The sequence below is a fragment of the Cyrtonyx montezumae genome, unplaced genomic scaffold (genome assembly GCF_038088225.1).
Source record: "Cyrtonyx montezumae isolate F1298 unplaced genomic scaffold, pur_monq_1.0 scaffold_2, whole genome shotgun sequence".
Classification (NCBI taxonomy): Eukaryota; Metazoa; Chordata; class Aves; order Galliformes; family Odontophoridae; genus Cyrtonyx; species Cyrtonyx montezumae.
In genome coordinates this window covers 15,197,478-15,216,220 of record NW_027071936.1, presented here as the reverse complement: position 1 = coordinate 15,216,220, position 18,743 = coordinate 15,197,478, and the positions used below count along the sequence as shown (strand labels likewise).

Genomic DNA, 18,743 nt, shown 5'->3' with positions numbered 1-18,743 from the left:
CTGGAATTTGAAATTTAATTAATCTGTACTCTCTCAGAAGTTTAGTTACCACTGAAGCTATTTAAGCAGAACACAAAACAAAACAACATTAAGCTGTAGCTGAGAATCCACTAAAAACAACAGAAAGATTTTGAAAGATTTAGAAGTTAAGGAATACCACTAATTCGCTTTTTACACCTGAAATTCTGTTTTGCATACATACTATCTTCCTTCAGTATCAGAGCATGTGACGGACTCTGCCATGCTGAAGATTGTCTAGCAGAGATCAACAAGACCAACAAGGTACTGGAGCACGCAAATCATGAGAGAAGGCTGAAAGGCTGCTCAGATTTCCAGAGAGAAGGGAGTCTCACTGCATGAAGCAACATCCACAGTGAGAGGGTTCAGATATGATGGGACCAGACAATCTTTGGGGTTGCACAGTAAAAGGATGAAAAGGAAAAAATGCAAGTCAGAATACAGGAAATTAATCGGGGATAATATTATTTACTCACTTATTGCCACGAAGGCTACCAAACACAGGAACAGGAAATCAAAGAAACTATGAGACGTCCATCCTTAAAGATATTCCTAACATAATGGGACAGAGCCCTGAGTAAACCTGCCCTAATTGGACGTGCTTTCAGCTGAGACCTGCAGAGGTTCCCCACCTCCTGTGTCACTCCGTGATCTACAGGTCACAGATTCAATCAGCCAAAGCCAGACAGAATTAGGCAAAAGTTTAACAATACAGTAGCAAAAAATTTAAAAAGAGATTACTTTACATCTTGATTGAACAGAAAGCAATTAACATGACTAAGGATTTTTCTGGCATGAAAGTAACCACAACTTCAATGTTGCACTAATTTTATTTTTGAGCAGTAGGAAAAAGGACAAATCTCAACAGGGAATAAACCTGAGAAAGTGGCTACACTCCACAATGACATTATATTAAATACTAGTGAGTTACAGAAGAGGTATAACAGTAATGCAGGACTCCTGTACTAAATTAATTCCTTATAACTAAATATATTAACACACATAATGAAGGAAAAGGACAATTATTATTCATTTAATGTACACTTGGAATTTTCTGTTCCGTTTGAATTTTTATGCAACAAAATGGGTTCTGACATTTAAGTGCTGGCATCCTCTGGAAGAACAAACATGTTTAACTCCAATATCTTTCAAGTGAACTCTGTTTTCATAATAACCACATGCAAAAAGGGATTAACATGATCTCTCATAACAAATAATTCCTAATACCATGCCAACCAACAGAAAAAAAATACTACCAGAATTATTTTATAGATTTTTTAAAACACATATTTTGCAAGCTATGTAATGTGCATTAGGGACAATTTTTTAAGAAACTAACCAAAAAAAAGAACATAGATAGTTTGCCCTGACAGACCATGGAAAAAAATTCTAATCTAAAGTTTTCAAAACTCTGATACAAAAATTAAATAACAGGATTTTAATTTTTAAAATATACTTAAACAAATGTGTTGAATATTTTGTCTTTTAAAATAATCATCCGAAGCAGATGGTAAAGGTGAAGTTGACAGCGGGATATTAATATATTACTGATTCATAGCCTTTATTTAAAGAAGCCTCAGGTACAAATCACACAAAGAAAAAGCATCTCTTAACTGAAGTTTCACAATATAAGCCACCCTTAAGGGTTTATATATACATTAAAAAAGCCGTTTTCAAACTTGATATCTACAATTGAGTAAAATTTATGACACCAATTTAGACAATTTATGACACAAATTTAGAGTACAATATGTGAACAATGCAAAATAACAAAGTCCTCTTTTTCCCCATCCAATGCTTGCAAAATAAGAGATGGAATATTGTTTATATTATTTTGCATCTTCACATGGTTAGACCCACTAAAACCTCTTCACGAAGAAGTCTATTGCAGTGCATTTTAAGAAGAACCTGGCATCAACAGCAATACCCCGTTTCCCATGTGACTAGAGAAACCCACAGTGCTCTTGGAGAACTATCATCCCTTTCTACATGACAGCAACGCAATCTTTCGGCATAAACCATAAACCTTGAAATTCAGCAAGCCTTAATTTTAATTGAAGAAAATACTTCCAATGACTTCATTGGACAACATGGTGATATCACACTGCTCAACACACAGTGACTGCCTTTTCAAGTGCAGAGCTTAAATATGGAAAGTGCCATAGTAAGACATCACCACCCATAGCCCTACGTTTAAAATCTAATTCAGCTGCCAATGAGAAATGGATGCTCAGAGCTGGCACACAGTGAGTGCTCGTGACATGGACCTCTCAACCACCTGAATGAATTACAACTCATCTCTGACAGAAAATCACAATCCGATACAGCTCTTCTTACTTGCTTCAGGAAAAAGCTCGTCTAAAATTCATTTTAGAACTGATATTTCATCAAATTCCTCATTAACAATGTCCAGGTGGTCTATTACTATGGTAATCCACTGCAATTCATCTCAAAGCAACATCAGGAAAAAAAAATGCTAAAATTAGAAGTTTCCCTTTCATGAGTGACCAACCTTATGGCTTGCCTGGGCTGTAGTGAGTAAAGACAAATTGTTCTGAGCCAGTATTTGCTTATTGGTGTGTGCTCGTTATGAACCCAGGCCTGGGCCAGCCACTCATTGAGGATGAACCCTCACCATGATGCTGTGGAGCAGGAAGTGGGGTTAATTCCAGCTTGCTCATAAAACACCTGTGCTTCTGAGGCTGGAGAAGAGGCCTCCAGTAGTTATTCCAACTGTACCACAAAATGTTATCAGGCAGCAGAAGTCCACAGTCCTGTCAGCATTAAAGCGAATCTGAAATGTCTTGGCTCAACCCAGTTATTGCTCTTTCAATGATTCCCTGGCATGGTTTGATTGCAAGTAGAGTTAGAGTGGATGTTATTGGTGTTGAAGGGCCCCAAAGAATGATCCCACATACGTGTCATTTCAGATGAATCAGCATGGCTGTGGAGTACTTTGCCTTGAGGTTTGAAATCCAGCCAGACTCCTGGGCAAGACAAAAGCCAGCTTTCTTCAGAAAAGTCTGATACAAACTGTGGGTCGAGTGGCAAATTACAACTGGGAAGGCTGAGAGGAAGCTACTCTCAATTTCCTTCCAGATAACAAGTGATTCAAATTTGCTGTTTGATGAAGATGAAAGTCTGACAGAGGTTGTACTTAAAACTCTGCCTAGGCCCCTAGAACACCACCACAGGATAATAGCATAAATCATACTGCTCATGCGGAGTAAACTTGAAGCCTGGGAAACACTGTACAGCTGCATGTTACGACTAAGAGGACCACTACTGGTAACTGAGAAAAGCAAGCTTAATGTCAATGCAATTAATGTAATCATAAGATCTCAAAAGCCAAAGAAAATCTTACAATTTTGTAAATTTAAGTGAAGACCTGTGCAACTTGGTGGCATTTTGAGCTTACTGCCTAGTTTCTATTTCATCTGTGCATACCAACTAAATACCATAAATATATGTATTTCTTTCAAATGCATAAAAATATCATAAGCCACAATATCCACATTTCGTAAAATGGCAATGCCACCAAGAGAAAGCAGTTCAATTTCAAAAGTAATCTTTAACGAAATAGTGAGAGAGCATTAAAATAATCAGTCAGTGACTCTTAGCATTTTAATAGCCTCTATAAATCCAGTGTAACTGTGTGTTAACTGAGGAACAGATATGACTATGCTACAAAGCTGCTTTCCCTTAAGAAGGTAAAACAAGAATAGTTTCTTGTTCCAAGGCATCTTTAAAAGGTTTTTACTGTAAAAGAAAAAGACCCACAGATTTGCAACTTGAGCTAGTTTTAGTTATTTTTCCCTTCTTACTGATCCACAAATCAATGTTTTGAAGAGCTTATGGTAATTTAGACTTCACTTACGTAAAGATCCCCAGATTACATGGAGTTTAATCTTCTTAGTTTTCATCAGCAATGCTCAAGATGTTGCTACAGCAGAGTTAGCCTAAGTCCCACAGAGTCTGCACTTCTTGATACCAGCTTAACAGAATAGAGAACATGTAACTCCACAGGCATCAGGAAGGCTCTACAAGCTAAGCAACAGAATCCAGCCTTTACTGGAAGAACTGAACATAACTTTTCCCTTCCCTAAGGGCACATCTTCTGAAGTAGCAACTCAGAGCAAGCCTTAAATAATTTGTCTTCAATTCTGAGTGTGAAATACTATGTATTTATGACTGAACATCACACGTGTGTATATATATACGTTGTATGTGTGTACAGTTATAAAAATCATACACACACAAATATCAATACATTCCATCTTCAAAAATATTTCAGCAAAAAACAAAATAACTTAATTCTTTAGTTCATAATGTGGCCTATCAGTAAATATATCCTTTTATATTAGGAAAATGTTATAAGCTTAATACAAAGGTTGTATCAGAATTGATCCTAAAATTATTTTTCATATAGATCTGAATAGCCTTCCATCTGTACTTTTTCTCTCACCTCAAAAGGTTTTTTCTCACCAATAGCAAATAGTTAAAAGGGATTCTCTTAAACAAAAAGAAATCACTAATTACTATTTTGTGATCACATAATACACACAGGAATAATTATTTCTGACTTTCAGAAAACAAGCTGCCTACCTCAAACACTTTCAAAACTGAGTTGAAACACGCTCTAGCATTCCTACAATGAGCTACATTTCAGTTCCTACAGTCACCCCAAACTGAATCTCAGTCTCTGAGTGACTTTTTACTATTCTAACTTTATAAGAAATGTGCTGTATCCTAAAAGCTTAGAATTCAAATAAATAGATTTTTTTGGAAAAAGGGAAGGCAGTACCAAGGCACAAAATTGTGAAGGAATGTGTCTAAATATCACAGTAGACACATCAAGTAACTTGCTGGAGAATGTTTAGCTATCTAACAACTCCAAACAAGGATAAAAATTCCCAAACTCCACACTCTGTTCCACAAATGGGTTGCAATTCTGAGAAGATGAATTCATAACCCAAACGTAGACACTTAGCTAATTACCCATATTAGCATTTTATGGCATCAGATCTTTACACTTCACCTTGTCCAGTCTCCTCACCCGATTTCTCAATATTACTTCTGTTCTAACAGATAAAGCTCCAAAAGTTAAAGGGATGACAACCGAGAAAATTAAACTGCACTATGTCATAAGGTACATGTTGCCTGACATTTTACAGCTTTTAGAACTATATATCATTTATTGGTACTCTGATGCTATGACTTTTCAAGGTCAGCCTTTTGGAAAAAAGCTACTCAGTATCTGTCATTATCAAACTATGTACCCACACATGAATGTGCACACAAACTGTAATAGCTAGTGCTTCTATAAGCTAGAAGACTGACAGCCTTTTCCATTATAATTCCTTCTGTTTCAAAGGCTTATATCACAGCCATAAAGATTTCCTTTAGGCTAGAACTTGGCAATCATGAAATATGGTATCAAATTAAAAAAAAAAAAAAGCTTCCAATTTTTCAGCTGTTGCTAAAATATGGCTTATGTAAGGTCACGTCAAGCATTTCTTTTCTTCCGCTGCAGGAGTCAAGAGCTCTGTTTACATTCCCACATCTAGCACACAAAAACATAACACTTGAGATCTCTGTTCTTCTCTTCCTCCTGGAATCTATTATTTAAATTTAAATATGATACACATAAGATAATATAGTGCAATGCAGCAATCAGATACTGCACCACAAATAACTGTTTGGAAAAGACTAGTGGGGCTTATTTAATTTCTAGCGATAACGGGGGAGCAGCAAGGAGCAAAACCAAGTTTGCCTTTTATCTGGACCAAGTATAAGTCTATCTCCATAAAGAAACCTAATTGTGGTTGGACACTGTTCCAGCATAACTAGAGTTACTCAGTTTCCAAATCTCACTCCAAATGTGTTCCTTACCTAACCCTCTCCGCTGACCAGGGATGAGAATAGCACAAGTTTGATCTAGTTGTGAAAGAAGACAGGTATACAAGTGTGCCAGGAGAATTTCTACAATGTTGGGAAAGGGAGAGAAGTACACCTACACTGTCATTGCCACCTTCTAAATAAAAATGTTTCCCCTCATCTTTGCTCTCTGCTTTAAACGCTTACAATTTGCTTTGAGTAACAGCAAATGTAACATATAACTTCTAGCTTGAGAAGGCAAATAAATTTACTTAAAATAATCTGGAAAATTGGAATGGATATTAGATACAATAACTATTTTCCAGTAGGTACGAGAAGTCACTCTATTCATTCTTTAGAAAGAGAACAAAGACACTCACTTTGAGTCCTGTCTGACTTGAAAGCTAAAACAGAGATGCCTAACAGTCTGTTATAAAGAGTCTAATTGACATTTACTAAAATACACAAAGCATTATAGTATAGTTTCATCCATTCAGCTTGCTTGCTTTTGCATCCCAACCCTGAAGCAACTTCAGCCCAGGAGAGCGATTCAGGGAACTCTTTCTGGATTGGGTCCAGGTACAAAATTGCCCTGACTTCAAACTACATCAGTGCTTGAGAACAGATGAGAGATATAAATAATCACACTATAGGTTATAATGCTGAAGTCACACACATTCCTCCATCAACAACAAAAATCCTATGCCTGGAGAGCTGAATCAACAGTGAACTCTGGGGATCAGAAGAAAGACGACCAAGATGTCACACCACCTTTTCTGCTTGACTTAAGGAATGCCCGGTATGACAACTATATAGATAAAAATCTCTGTGGGTTCAGGAAGTTCCATGCAGTAGTCCTAGATTTAATTATTAGCATGTTATGTTTCAACGTGGTCCCCAAAATAGTCATAATGAACACAGCTTTCTGAGTGGAGAAAGTATTCTATTATCTTCAATGGAATCAACACAAGGGACCTTAGTGTTCTTGAAAGTATACAATTACACAAATGTATCCTTCCTACTTCTCATAGCCCTCTACAATAGTTTTAAGAATAATGAGTAGAAAAGAGTTGATATCCACTGACTTGAAACACTGGATACTTCCCATTTACTTGATGTTACCATGTAAAATAGTCAGAACATAATGTAATTGTTGAAATAGATTTTATGTTAAATCCTTTTTTAAGATCGAGAAATAAAAGCAAAAATTTATTAAGATTTAGGGACATTATTATCTATAAATAACACCAGAACATGCATTATAGTCAACTTCCATTCTTGAAGTAGTACAATCTACTACAGCGCTTTTAATGCTTAGTTCTTTTGCAAGGTTTTTAAGAAACATTACGAAATAAACAGTTTACATAAGTTCTATCTCCACTGACAAACATCTAAACAGCCACAATGACTTCAAAAGGCTCTTAAAAAATAAGTAACAAATCAAAAAGAAAAATTCATTACTAAACAACTGGCATATTAGCATTCGTGAAGTTTGCTAACAAAATTCATGCAATTCCTGACAGTGTGTTTCCTTGCCTGTTGAATACTTGTGCATATGTGACTATCTGCACGTGCCTACATATTTAATTGTTTAGAAGTATCAAGGGGAAGTCTTTGAACTTCTAACAAAGAAGTTAAAAAAAGAATTGGCGTTCTCAAGTGAAAAGATATCAAAACGTCTCCTTCAGACCCTTCAATGATGCATAATCTGTTGTGCCATGATTAACAGCTTCTGGCAGAGTAGAACACTAGTAAATAGTACGTATATTTCACACAACTAAATGGGATTAACTTCTTGGATTCTAGTCAAAACTGATCCTCAGCAAAGCATAGAAACAGAGGAAATAAAGAAACTCTTTCAGAATAACTGCCTAAAATCTATTAAAGATCACTTAGAGTGAAATTACTATTTGGATAATGCCTGTAGAGAGTGCCAAGCAACAAAGTACAAGTAAATAACATTTGTCCAGGCATTTACCACCTTATGTAAGAGATGGGGAGCTTCACAGGTGACGGGAACCACGTACCTTCCAAAGCCTCCACTTCTGCCCTGAATACCGTACAGCTCAACACATCCACTTGCAAAATGCCACTGACATGTAAGCCAGTAATTTATTAAAAACAAATTCTCAACTATATGCAAAGATAAAACTCGGTAAAATGTGGGACTTCTGGGACGTAAGTTCCTTGCAAGTGTCCTTCCAAACTACAGGAGGGCTTGGATTCATACACGCAGGTATCATTTAGAAGGCAGGTTGCAATACACACACAGGAATTTTAATTAGTGAAAATAATCCACTCTAAAAGCACATGCTGAACACTTTTTTTTAACAAAGACTTCAGAGACCAAAATTAAAACAATAATTAATGTGTACAATAACCTAATAGCTTTGTTTTTACATGACATATTCAATCACACAGTGCCACAGGAGAAAACAATGTTTTATCATACTGTACAAGTAGCCCACCTGCAGGAGAATTCTCAGACTGAGCTAGAATGGTTTCCTGTGTTTTTGTTTTTGATTGTAAATAACTCTTACAAAAATAATCAGAATATTTAGATAAATAAAGCACCACAGCAGCATTCCCATACTGCACTCTTAAAGAAAAAAACATTCCTCCCCCTTCTTTTCCCCCATAATGCAACACGTAACCCCGAAGTAAAATGAAGCAATTGTCAAATTGAGGCCAGAGGAAACATAATTGTTCAGTATATGGGCTATGAAGGCCATATACATATATATCTGAATCACATTTAAATACATCTAAATATTTATACTCCAGCACACAGAAGGAAGCAGTGTGTGAAAACTCAATAGTAACCCTGAGCTGTTTGTTGGTTACAATGTTTTTGTTGATTCACTGTTTTTTGACCCATGAGTGCTTACAAACTATGCACCACCAGAAGCTTTATCCTCTCTAGAATGCCTCATCTCTCTTCCAGTAAGAGGAAATTAGGTCCCTTCTAAATATGTTTTTTCTTCTTTTAGATAGTCACACATAAATTAAATGTTCTTAAGAGTTGTTTATTCTCTGGTTGTTACATTCTCTGCTCCAGGGACTCTGAATTATCTGAAAACCAGGAGTTATTGTAATTGCTTCCAGTTTGCAACAGCAGGCTGCAAATCACATGAAGAGCAGTATCGCACAAGTTTAGGGAGGGAGCATCTCGTTCAAAACATATGGCCTTTCTGACTTTCATATCTGATGTCTGAATTCTCTTCAGCTGCACATATTTGAATTTTGAGCAGCAAACGTAAGTAGTACTTACAGCACAATTTCTTTCCATTTAACAATAACATTATAACCTGTACCCTTAACTTATCCAAAGTAGCAACAAATTTGATAATGAAAAAAAACATTTGAAAATGTAGCTTAAAAGAAATTATTAAAAATTAACTCAGATTATTATGTTATAATAGAATTCAGAACATTTCCTCTGTGAAACATTAAAGGTACATTACGTAAAAGTCATTAATATCTTTAGTTACTAATTTTGCAAACTCTTTGTCAGAAGAGCAGTATTAACAGCATACAGCCATAATAACTATTGAAGCATGTGTTAAAACTTGCTTCCCAATGTTCCCTCTAAAAAGATATAGCTGAACTCAGCTCTCATTTATTCATAAGGCTCTTTGCAATACCTCATCAGATTTTGGAGTAAATTGTTTTCTTAAGAAGATGAAACTGGCACGAAAAGGCAATTTCTAGCCTGTATTATTGTCACAAAAAAGCTCAAAATAAGCCCACACATGGATTTCGAAAGTAGAAGACAAGGTTCAAGAAGCATGCCTGAGCACATACTGAGTCTCCACATTTTAGCATTACTTGACTTATGACTCTAATTCTTTTGTGTTATTAGTGTGAGGTCACCCTCGTGCCTTTTATTTTAGAACCAGAAATCCAATGGAGACCTGTATTAGCATACATATTACTGTCCATGCTGACATTCTCCATATCTGACTCAAAAAAAAAACTTGGAAACTTTTTAGGACATACATGTATCAAGAAGAAAGGTGTCACAGAATTATTCATAGGACACAGGCAGAAACGAAAAGATAAATATAAAGAGGTTGTTTAGGATGAGGTGATGGATGAAAATCAATCCGTTTGTTGGCACTACCAGAAGGTTTTAATTCTTTTTTTTTTTTTTAATGCAAATGTGGAGTGAGTTTCATTTGTTTTTGTTTTCAGGAGAAGTACTTGGTCGACTTATGCATCTGAACAAACAATGAGACACTGAGATCAACTGAAATGTAAGGAGAAGTGAACATGCCTAGAATACAGTCTTACTCTAGGCTTAGATGTATAATTAGACTAAGAGTTTTCTCTGTTTTAAGATTCATGTCACAACCTCAGTACAACCTACAACAGAACAGACTGTGTTATAAAATGCACTCTGTGGGGAATTTGGGTGGGTGTCTTCTTCGAAGGCTTCCACTGAACTTGTTGCTACTCACCTCCTGGAGCCAGCCCTCTGTTTCCAGCATGGGCAAATGGCAGTGTTATCTCACCCTTCCTTTTGTGCACACAGAAAGGGTGCCTGACATTTAAAAGCAGATAACACCGGCTGGTAGCAAAGGGGAAGGTTTCTGGCCACACTAAGCTGCACAAACAGTGATCACTACCTTTGTTCGTCTGTCTTTGAAAGAAAGCCCTGAATGCAAAGACTTCTACGCCCAAAGAGAGAAGATGATAAAAGTCTTTCCTTGGGCTGTGACACCTCCCACAAGAGATAACTGCTGATGAATGCAGTGAAGAGTACTGGTCAAAAAGGCAGAAATTTCACTATTTTCTCACGGGACTGGCACATATTATAAATTGTTTTTTTCACCTTTGTTTGTTACAGACAATTCGGTAATGTTATGAGTAGTTGATAACACAAAAGAAAGGAGTATGGGACAGCCCTCATTGGAATTTTGATTCCATCTCTTCTTTGTTATACCATCCCTTGTCTCCATACATGCTTCCCCCCCATGCTATAACTCCTGGCAGCAACCTATGAAAACTACAAAGTAGTTTCGACATAGCAAGGCAATTCTCTCCCTTGACACACGAAAATACTACTATATTTCTTCTCCAGGGAGAGTGCAAGCAGCCAGCATAATAAATTGGTACAACTGAGTATAGTTAAACTGAACTAAATACCGGCTTGATCCAGAAAATCCTTTGACGGTCAGTGGTATGAGGGTGTCAACAAAACCCTATAACCTGCAGGCTTTTCAGTTTGCTCAGTCATACACACAATGACTGCCAGCAAAATCCGTCAGCAGACGATTTTTTTTCTTTTGAGATATTTTTATTACTTCTATAAGCAGTATTCTGAATTTTTAACTCAACATGATTTGTCATGTTTTGTTTAATTTTTCAATATTGATTTTTGTTGTTTAAAAGAAAAAAAGAAAAATTCTTAGATCAGAACACAACTGAAGCAAAATCAGTTGTAAATTGTTTTACAAACGCTGTAATATTACAAACAAACTTTGGGGAACAGAAAATACAGCTAAGAACTTACTAACTAATACTTGTGGTTACTCCATCTCATCACTCCTGAACAAAGTCATTCACTGGGATAACAGAGACAAAAAAAATCGCCTCAAATGACTGAAGAAGATGAAAAAAAAACCTGTAAGCCAGATGGATTAACACTTTTGTGCTTGTGTCAGAAAGCATGGAAGAGCTAATCCAAACCTACTGGTACTCTGAGCAGCACATGGAAAGCTTTCCAAAGTTCATGGTGAAAGATATGGGACCTTCACCCTTACCCTCCTCAGAATAAGCCTCAAAGACTTAGACATGCAAAGCTTTCACGTCTCCCACGGTCTGTAAACTTGCTACATGAATAAAGAAAAGAAAATAAAACTTGAAAATGTAAAATAAAAGGCAGGGAAAATTTAGCCTCATTTTTGAAGCAAACTAAGCAAGGCTCACTGAAGTTGCTATTCTCCTACGGAAAACTAGAAGCCCACTTTTGTACAATGACAATCAGTTAACTTCAAACAGGAAAAAAAACCCTATGGATTTTGCAAGGACAGTCAAGCTATACAAGTCCCTTCACAACACCAACCATAGAAATCACTTGGATATTTTCTACATTTATAATATCAGCGTAATCGTTGTGGCAGCCACTGAAACAGATAAAAATTTTATGGAAGTTCAAGATGGTGCATCCTGATTAGTTTCTACTACTCTTTGTATTGCCTGCTTGGCTGATTAAGTGAGACAACCAATAACGTTATTTCTGTAGATGGCTTTTTCCCAATAGTACCACTTAAAAGAACAGGGTGAGCATTTCATATTTTATTTCCCATTTTGTACTTGCTGCACCTTGATAAGTTTGGTATTCTAATCAGCATTAAATTGTTATGCTTCAAAAAGTGAGCAACACTACAGTTGAAAATGGCAATGAATAACCAAGGTGATAAGATTGCAGTTTCTCACCATGATGGATGTATTGTTTCTCTTTCTAAGCATCCATCTCCACGCTCATAACTAAAAACTGTGAAAGCACTGAAACACTGACATATATAAATGTTGTTGCTTATACAAAACACTTGGAATTTAACCAAACAAATCTACAATGAAAATTATTTTATGTCTAAGCCCATAAGGCTAACAATAGAAACCAATAAGTACAAAGTGAATATTACAGAGATATGGTAGTTGGTGGCTTGTCGTTTTATCTATATCTGATACCTACTCCCTCTTTTATTCCTGAACTTACCACTAAAAACAACCAGAGCCTTGAACAGATTCACTGCTCATTATAGTACACAAATTAAACAAAATACATAAATCTACTTGCAGCAGAAATGCTCATTTCTTGTTATAAACTAGAAAAAAAATCTCTACAGATTTTTTAGTACTGCATTGCCCAGCTCTACACTGCTCAACTAAACTGGGAATACAGATGCATACTAACCACTTAAAGATATCACCAGGGCTCCTGCTTCTAAATGAGAAGTAGCTGGACTTTTTGTAACTTAATATAGGCAAAAATTCTACTTTATATCTCAGTTTAGGATGGCACATTTTTTCATTACACTAAATTATTGAAATGTAAAAAAGTACTGAGCTTCTCATTAGCACTACTAGCAATAGAAGCAGTAATCTTCACAGTGGTCATGCATCCAAATGTTGGTCATAGCACGTAAAAGATATCCTGAGAAGTTTTTAGAAAGGATGGGAAATAATGAAGGTCAAAAGTAAATGGAAACACTGTTGAAGGACATCACCTTCCCAGCCTTGGGGACAGTATTTCACCTGTGTTCCAGTAGTCTATCTCTGTGCACATTCATTCATGTTCCAGCTCAGAAGCAGATCAAAAGCAATTTCATATTCTGCTGAGGCATTTCAGAGTTTATCACAGTACCTGTGTAACTTCAACTGCAGTCTCTCCTGACTGTCTCCACTGAATTTCAAATTTTAACATCTAAGTGGAAAAAAAACCCATTTTCAGTTAACTTTCCTTAAGTGTTTGAAGGCTCAAAGCAGAGTCAAGGCAAGGGACTTTAAAAAAGAGCTATCTTCTACTAAAAAAAACATGAAGAGTAGGGCATTTTTTATACTGTGGATTGTAGGGTCCATCCCTGCAAGCTCATCAGTGGGTCAGCTCCGTCAAGTATTTCCGAATCCTCCTGTGTTAAAGGCAGACAGCTCCAAAAGATGTGCCATTACCAAACCCAACACTAGATCACACCTGAACCAGAAGTATGCTGTGCATGCAATGTGGCCTTGGGGCAGAGGAAGATAACGAAAGGATGAAGCCATCCTAGATAAAAACCGTAAGAATGCACTGGCTTTAAGATTGAATTAATCTTGACATATTTTTTAACAGAGTATCTGAAGCTCTAGGAGAGTATTCTTGCTGAATATTTTCACTGCTTCAACTTTATGGCTGCAAAAAGTTTCATAAAAATTTTGACGAATAAGAGAAGGAGCTTCATGTAGCAGAACACTGGAATCTATCTGACAAAATTAAGGCTTTTGCTAATGAAGGAAAAAAATCACAATTCATTTATGTTACGGTGTGGTTTTTACTTCATATGTGCACAGCATCTCCACAGATTTTATCCATTGCATGAAGTAATTAACAACCTGAATGATGAAAGAATCTTGTACGTGTACAAACTGCACTTTGTTACTTGAGAGCAAGAGAATAGGCATATAGTCAAAAAATATTCTAATCCTCAAGGACTTTTATGAGAAGGCAGAGGTCACAAAAGAAGTTACCACCTAGTTTTGTGCTCCAAATCCCCCAATCCCTTCATCGCACTCGTTTCCAAGGGAATAAGCCTTTCATATGGATAAAGGGGTAGGGAAGAGTTTTCTGCATTAGAAATCAATAGGGCACAGAGAGTCATGAAGAAATAGAAAAAATGTTTGAAGATGTAAGTGACCTCTACTCCTGCTCCTTATGCAGAGCTACTTGTAAGCAAAGAGGAACATTAGAGTCTATTCTTCTCCCATTTTAAACTTCTTTCCAGTCTTCTGATGACGTTTTATTGCAGTGCCCTGAAAATCCTACAAACAGCCACACCACATCACCAGTTCACTACTCATAACTGTTTCCTCATATAAATAACAACTGGAAAGACAAATAAACATCAAGACAGGCACCTCATAAAAAAGCAAGCAGAAAAGCATAAAAAAAACCCACCTTCATTGAAGCACTAAAAAGTAGACGAATACGTGATGAACAATTCATGGAAAAGAAAATCAATAACTGAAAAATGGAATTTACAGTACAAGCAATCTGTATCCAACATGACAGCTCTGAAGAGCAACAGAAAGAAACTGTAAATATGTATGGTATAGCAAGTACCCAGTGATGCAAGCCAACTGGATAGACACTTCTATTTGTCCCTTAGCTATCACCTAAGATCACCTGAAATCCATGAAGGGAGAAGGATGAGAGAATGATGACCCCACTTTGCAAGATGCACGTCCTGATCTAGTAGTCCAAGCACACATATGTGGCAAGATAAAGCAGACTAAATGTAAGTAGTTCAGGCTTCAGTTTAGCATCATCACTGACATTAGACTAGTTCCAAGTAGCACAAGCAAGAAGTGCAATGGAAGTACACAGCTGCAGGCCGGTCCAGACTGACAGTTGACAATCTGAACAGGAGATAAAGATAAGCCGTATGCAAACTGTGGATAGCTGTCACCTACATACTGATGGAAAACTCAGTTATGTTTCTTGTCAATGTTCTCTTGAAGTTTTGTGTCAAAACATGAAAATGGAACCAAAGCATTTTGATGAGACAAGTAGATTAATTAGTGAAAACAGAACTTATTTGTGCTTGGCTGGTTCTTGTACTTGAAGGCAACAGGGGGAGAGTTAAACATGGCACTGTTATACCTTCTCAGCTCTTCAGGAAAAAAAAAAAAAAGGAAAAACACCCGATAAGTTTCTCAAGCTCTTTTCAGCACTAATTTATCTGTACTTCCTGCTTTTGCAGAACTATTACTCCCTGATTAACGTCATTATAAATGCTAGAAAAATTACAAACCAATAAGTGTTACTCTTATAGTAACGCTTTAAGAAAAGGAAAACAAAAAAGTCATCATAAGCATATTTAGAAAAAAAAGTATAAATAAGAAAATGGGGATCTGACCTATACCAAGAAATTGTCCCTTTACCATGCTATCAGATAAGGTTTCTCTAAGACATCTCTTCCACAAGTAAGGACTGCTATGATGCTTCCTCCAGAAAGCTGCCTGTGATAAAGAATAAAGTCTGATTTCAACCTAGTTTTCAGTTTACCTATGCTACACTTTGAAAACGGATCCCAAAACCACAGCCTGAAACTCTCATCCTTTAGTTAATTTTCAGAAACCTTTACGCTTAGGTCTAATTGTTTTTAAGAATGCAAATCCAAAGTTCACCCTTCTGCCTGTGAAGTTAATCAAAACATCGTCTCTCAAATTCATATTTCTGCAGTGAGCTTCATAATAACCTGCTACATGCATTTTATAAATAATAGCAGGTATATAATCCTTACCAGTGTTCTCAATTCAAGAAACAAAATATTTGACAAACGAAAGTATACTTCTGACTTAACATTTGGAGCGCTTAGTACCTTCCTTATTCTTCCTTTTCCTTTCTTGTCATATTTCCTATTACAGCCATCACATCAATCATCTAGGTATGCTGTAATACTTTAACTCATATGTAAGAAAGACTCAAACATATGTGTTTATTTTCTTTAGAAATAAACCTGCAAAGTAGGAAAAAAAGATGGAATATAAGCTACACATCGTTTCTGCACAAGTAAAAGGAAAAAAAGAAGACAGTTACATAAGATTCTTTTTGTTTGTTTCAAATAGAAATAATTTAGGAGATAAGAAGAAATATATTTACTAATAAGCTTAGAAAATTCCATAAGTAGCTAATTACTATGTCAGTCTTAATTTATCAGTAAACTATTTCCATTTGCTGAAGCAATTAACAGCAGACAATAGCACTCCTTCCCAGAAACGACATTTACACCTGCACTTGAAACTTCTGCAGAGAAGATTACTGAATAAAAGCAATAATTTGATCTACTCTATACAAACTCATTCTGAATAAAATCCAATGATTTGATTTCATATAATGTGAAAATCTTTCCCAACTGTTAATGTTTTTATAAAGAGTTCAGTCTCCACAGTCAGAAAAATTTAAACCCCTGAGGGAACTTCTGAAGCATAAACAGGATTAAGATTTCTTGATACTTTTTAAAAAACACATTTCAGACCCCTAAGAAGAAAAATTTCACTGTATGAACAGTTCTCATATTTCTTTTCTAAGCAGATTCTTTTCCTTTTTATCCCAATGCACAAATACAGTGTAAATAGGAATGACAGAGTTTCAGCCTTCATAATGTTAGTTTATAAAATAAATATTAAAGATAAAGGCACACTTGCCATAATCATAATGTACAGCAGACAGCAAGCTTTGGTTCACTCCCTGTGGAAAATGAGCCAAACATGTTCTTCTGTATAAAGCACATCTCTGAGATATTCAAATCATGAAATCCTTGTTCTCAGGCAAATTCAGGCAAATTGCCTGCTCGGTATTTTGTGCCAGAAGGGCTTGCAGTGCCAAAAGGAAAGCACTCAGGAAGAAAACAAAACAGCAGGAAGTGAGATGTGAATTCAGTGTTGCTCTAAAACGCACAGAATATATTTAAAACATGAAATTGACACTCAACTGGATATGCTACTGCTGCAAACTACATATGAGGCAGGTGTCTCTGGAACAGGAGCAAGCATAGTAAGCTTGCTGCAGTTCCTGCAGTGAGGAGCTCACACGGGCAGTAGCCACACTGACTAACTGGTAAAATAACAGCAATGAGTGCCTCCTGGTACTCCCCTTGCCTCCTACAGTAGCACTCCATGAACAGACTCAGTCACACACGTGTGTTTGAACAAAGAATCCATTCTGACACCAGAATCCATTCTGACAGAAAATTATCCTCCTAAATCTATATGCAAGTTTGACCATAAAAGAGTATGGCAAAATAAAAAGTTACATTTTAAGGAAAAGACAATAGTTATGAAAATGTCCTCTTTCTCTAGTAAGTAAATAAATCTCATATTGGAAAAATGTACATTTAAAAAGTCAACACATCATATGAATGGAAAACTTCAGTTTTTATACCTGTCAGCAAATGTGAGAGTCTGGTGTACTCTGCCATCATCACTACACTAGTGACACAACTACAGCAACTGCAATTTAATCATCTGAACAAAAATACCACTAGTTCAATAGCATAAAGCCATGAGCAAGCAGAGAAGCAACTTAAAAGCTTCAAATCTTTCTGCAAGGAGCATGAAGCAAACCCTAAATTGAAAAGTGTCTACTTGACTGTACAAACATTAAGATGGGCTTCACCCCTAAAAAGCTTACGTTTCAGATAAGGTCATGGATGGCATTTAAGTTCTATAAGAAACACACTCACAGTCAAATGTTTAGCTTCAGCAGTTTACAATCTGATGATTTTGGTTTCATAACTCAAAAGAATGGTCTACATTCATATGCATACATAAATAAAATTCCGGAACACTTAAAAAAACAATAATAATCAAAGAGGTATTTCACTGAAGTATCTCCTATGCTTGCAGGAATAAAAATCTTCGATACTTCACTCCTTTTTCTTTCCTTTTTATTTTTTAATCCCATTCAACACCATATATGAAAAAAACACAAAGAACATCTTAGAGGAAGGAAACAATTTGGCCAAAACAGAGGCTAGTCTGTAACCTGCAGGCTTTGTGCTTTGCTTTCAGTCAGCAACAAAACACAAACAGGAGAAATAAACCAGTACAATAGCCACTGTCCACACAAAGTGGCTTTGAGTGTTCTGTATATAAAAACTGTCAACAATAAAGTGGTTGATGTTTAAGATTTTCAAATCAAAAAATACTTTGTCTGGAGAGATGATGCCAGTTCTGATACTTTTGCATTATGACTTGATTTTATATCTTTGAGTTCTAAATTAACCCTCATGGTCTTCAGATACCTTCTGTCTTATTTTTGACTAGAGAGATGCATACATCAGTGATCATTATTACCTCTGAGACACACAATAATTTCAGGAAATGAACCATCAAATTACATACTTTTAATGTATTTTTTGCAACATTTTCATGCAGCTGGGCCAGTGTGAAATGATGCAGAATACTCCAGGAATTAAAATAATAAGGTTCCATTTAAACTACATATCAGAAAGGGTAATTTGCTAAAAATCATAACAATGAAAAAGTAAGAAATTTTAAATTTACTCAAACCCAGACAGAATGGTAGATACAATATAATGAAGAGTAAAGAGAGGTGAGTTACTGAAGACTGCAGAAATTTG

General features: G+C 36.1%; 1 protein-coding gene across 2 annotated transcripts in view; it reads right to left on the bottom strand.

Annotated features, from left to right (window-relative positions):
• Window positions 1-18,743, bottom strand: part of CCSER1 (coiled-coil serine rich protein 1) — a 623,183-nt gene that overhangs the window by 364,042 nt on the left and 240,398 nt on the right. The window lies entirely within an intron of this gene.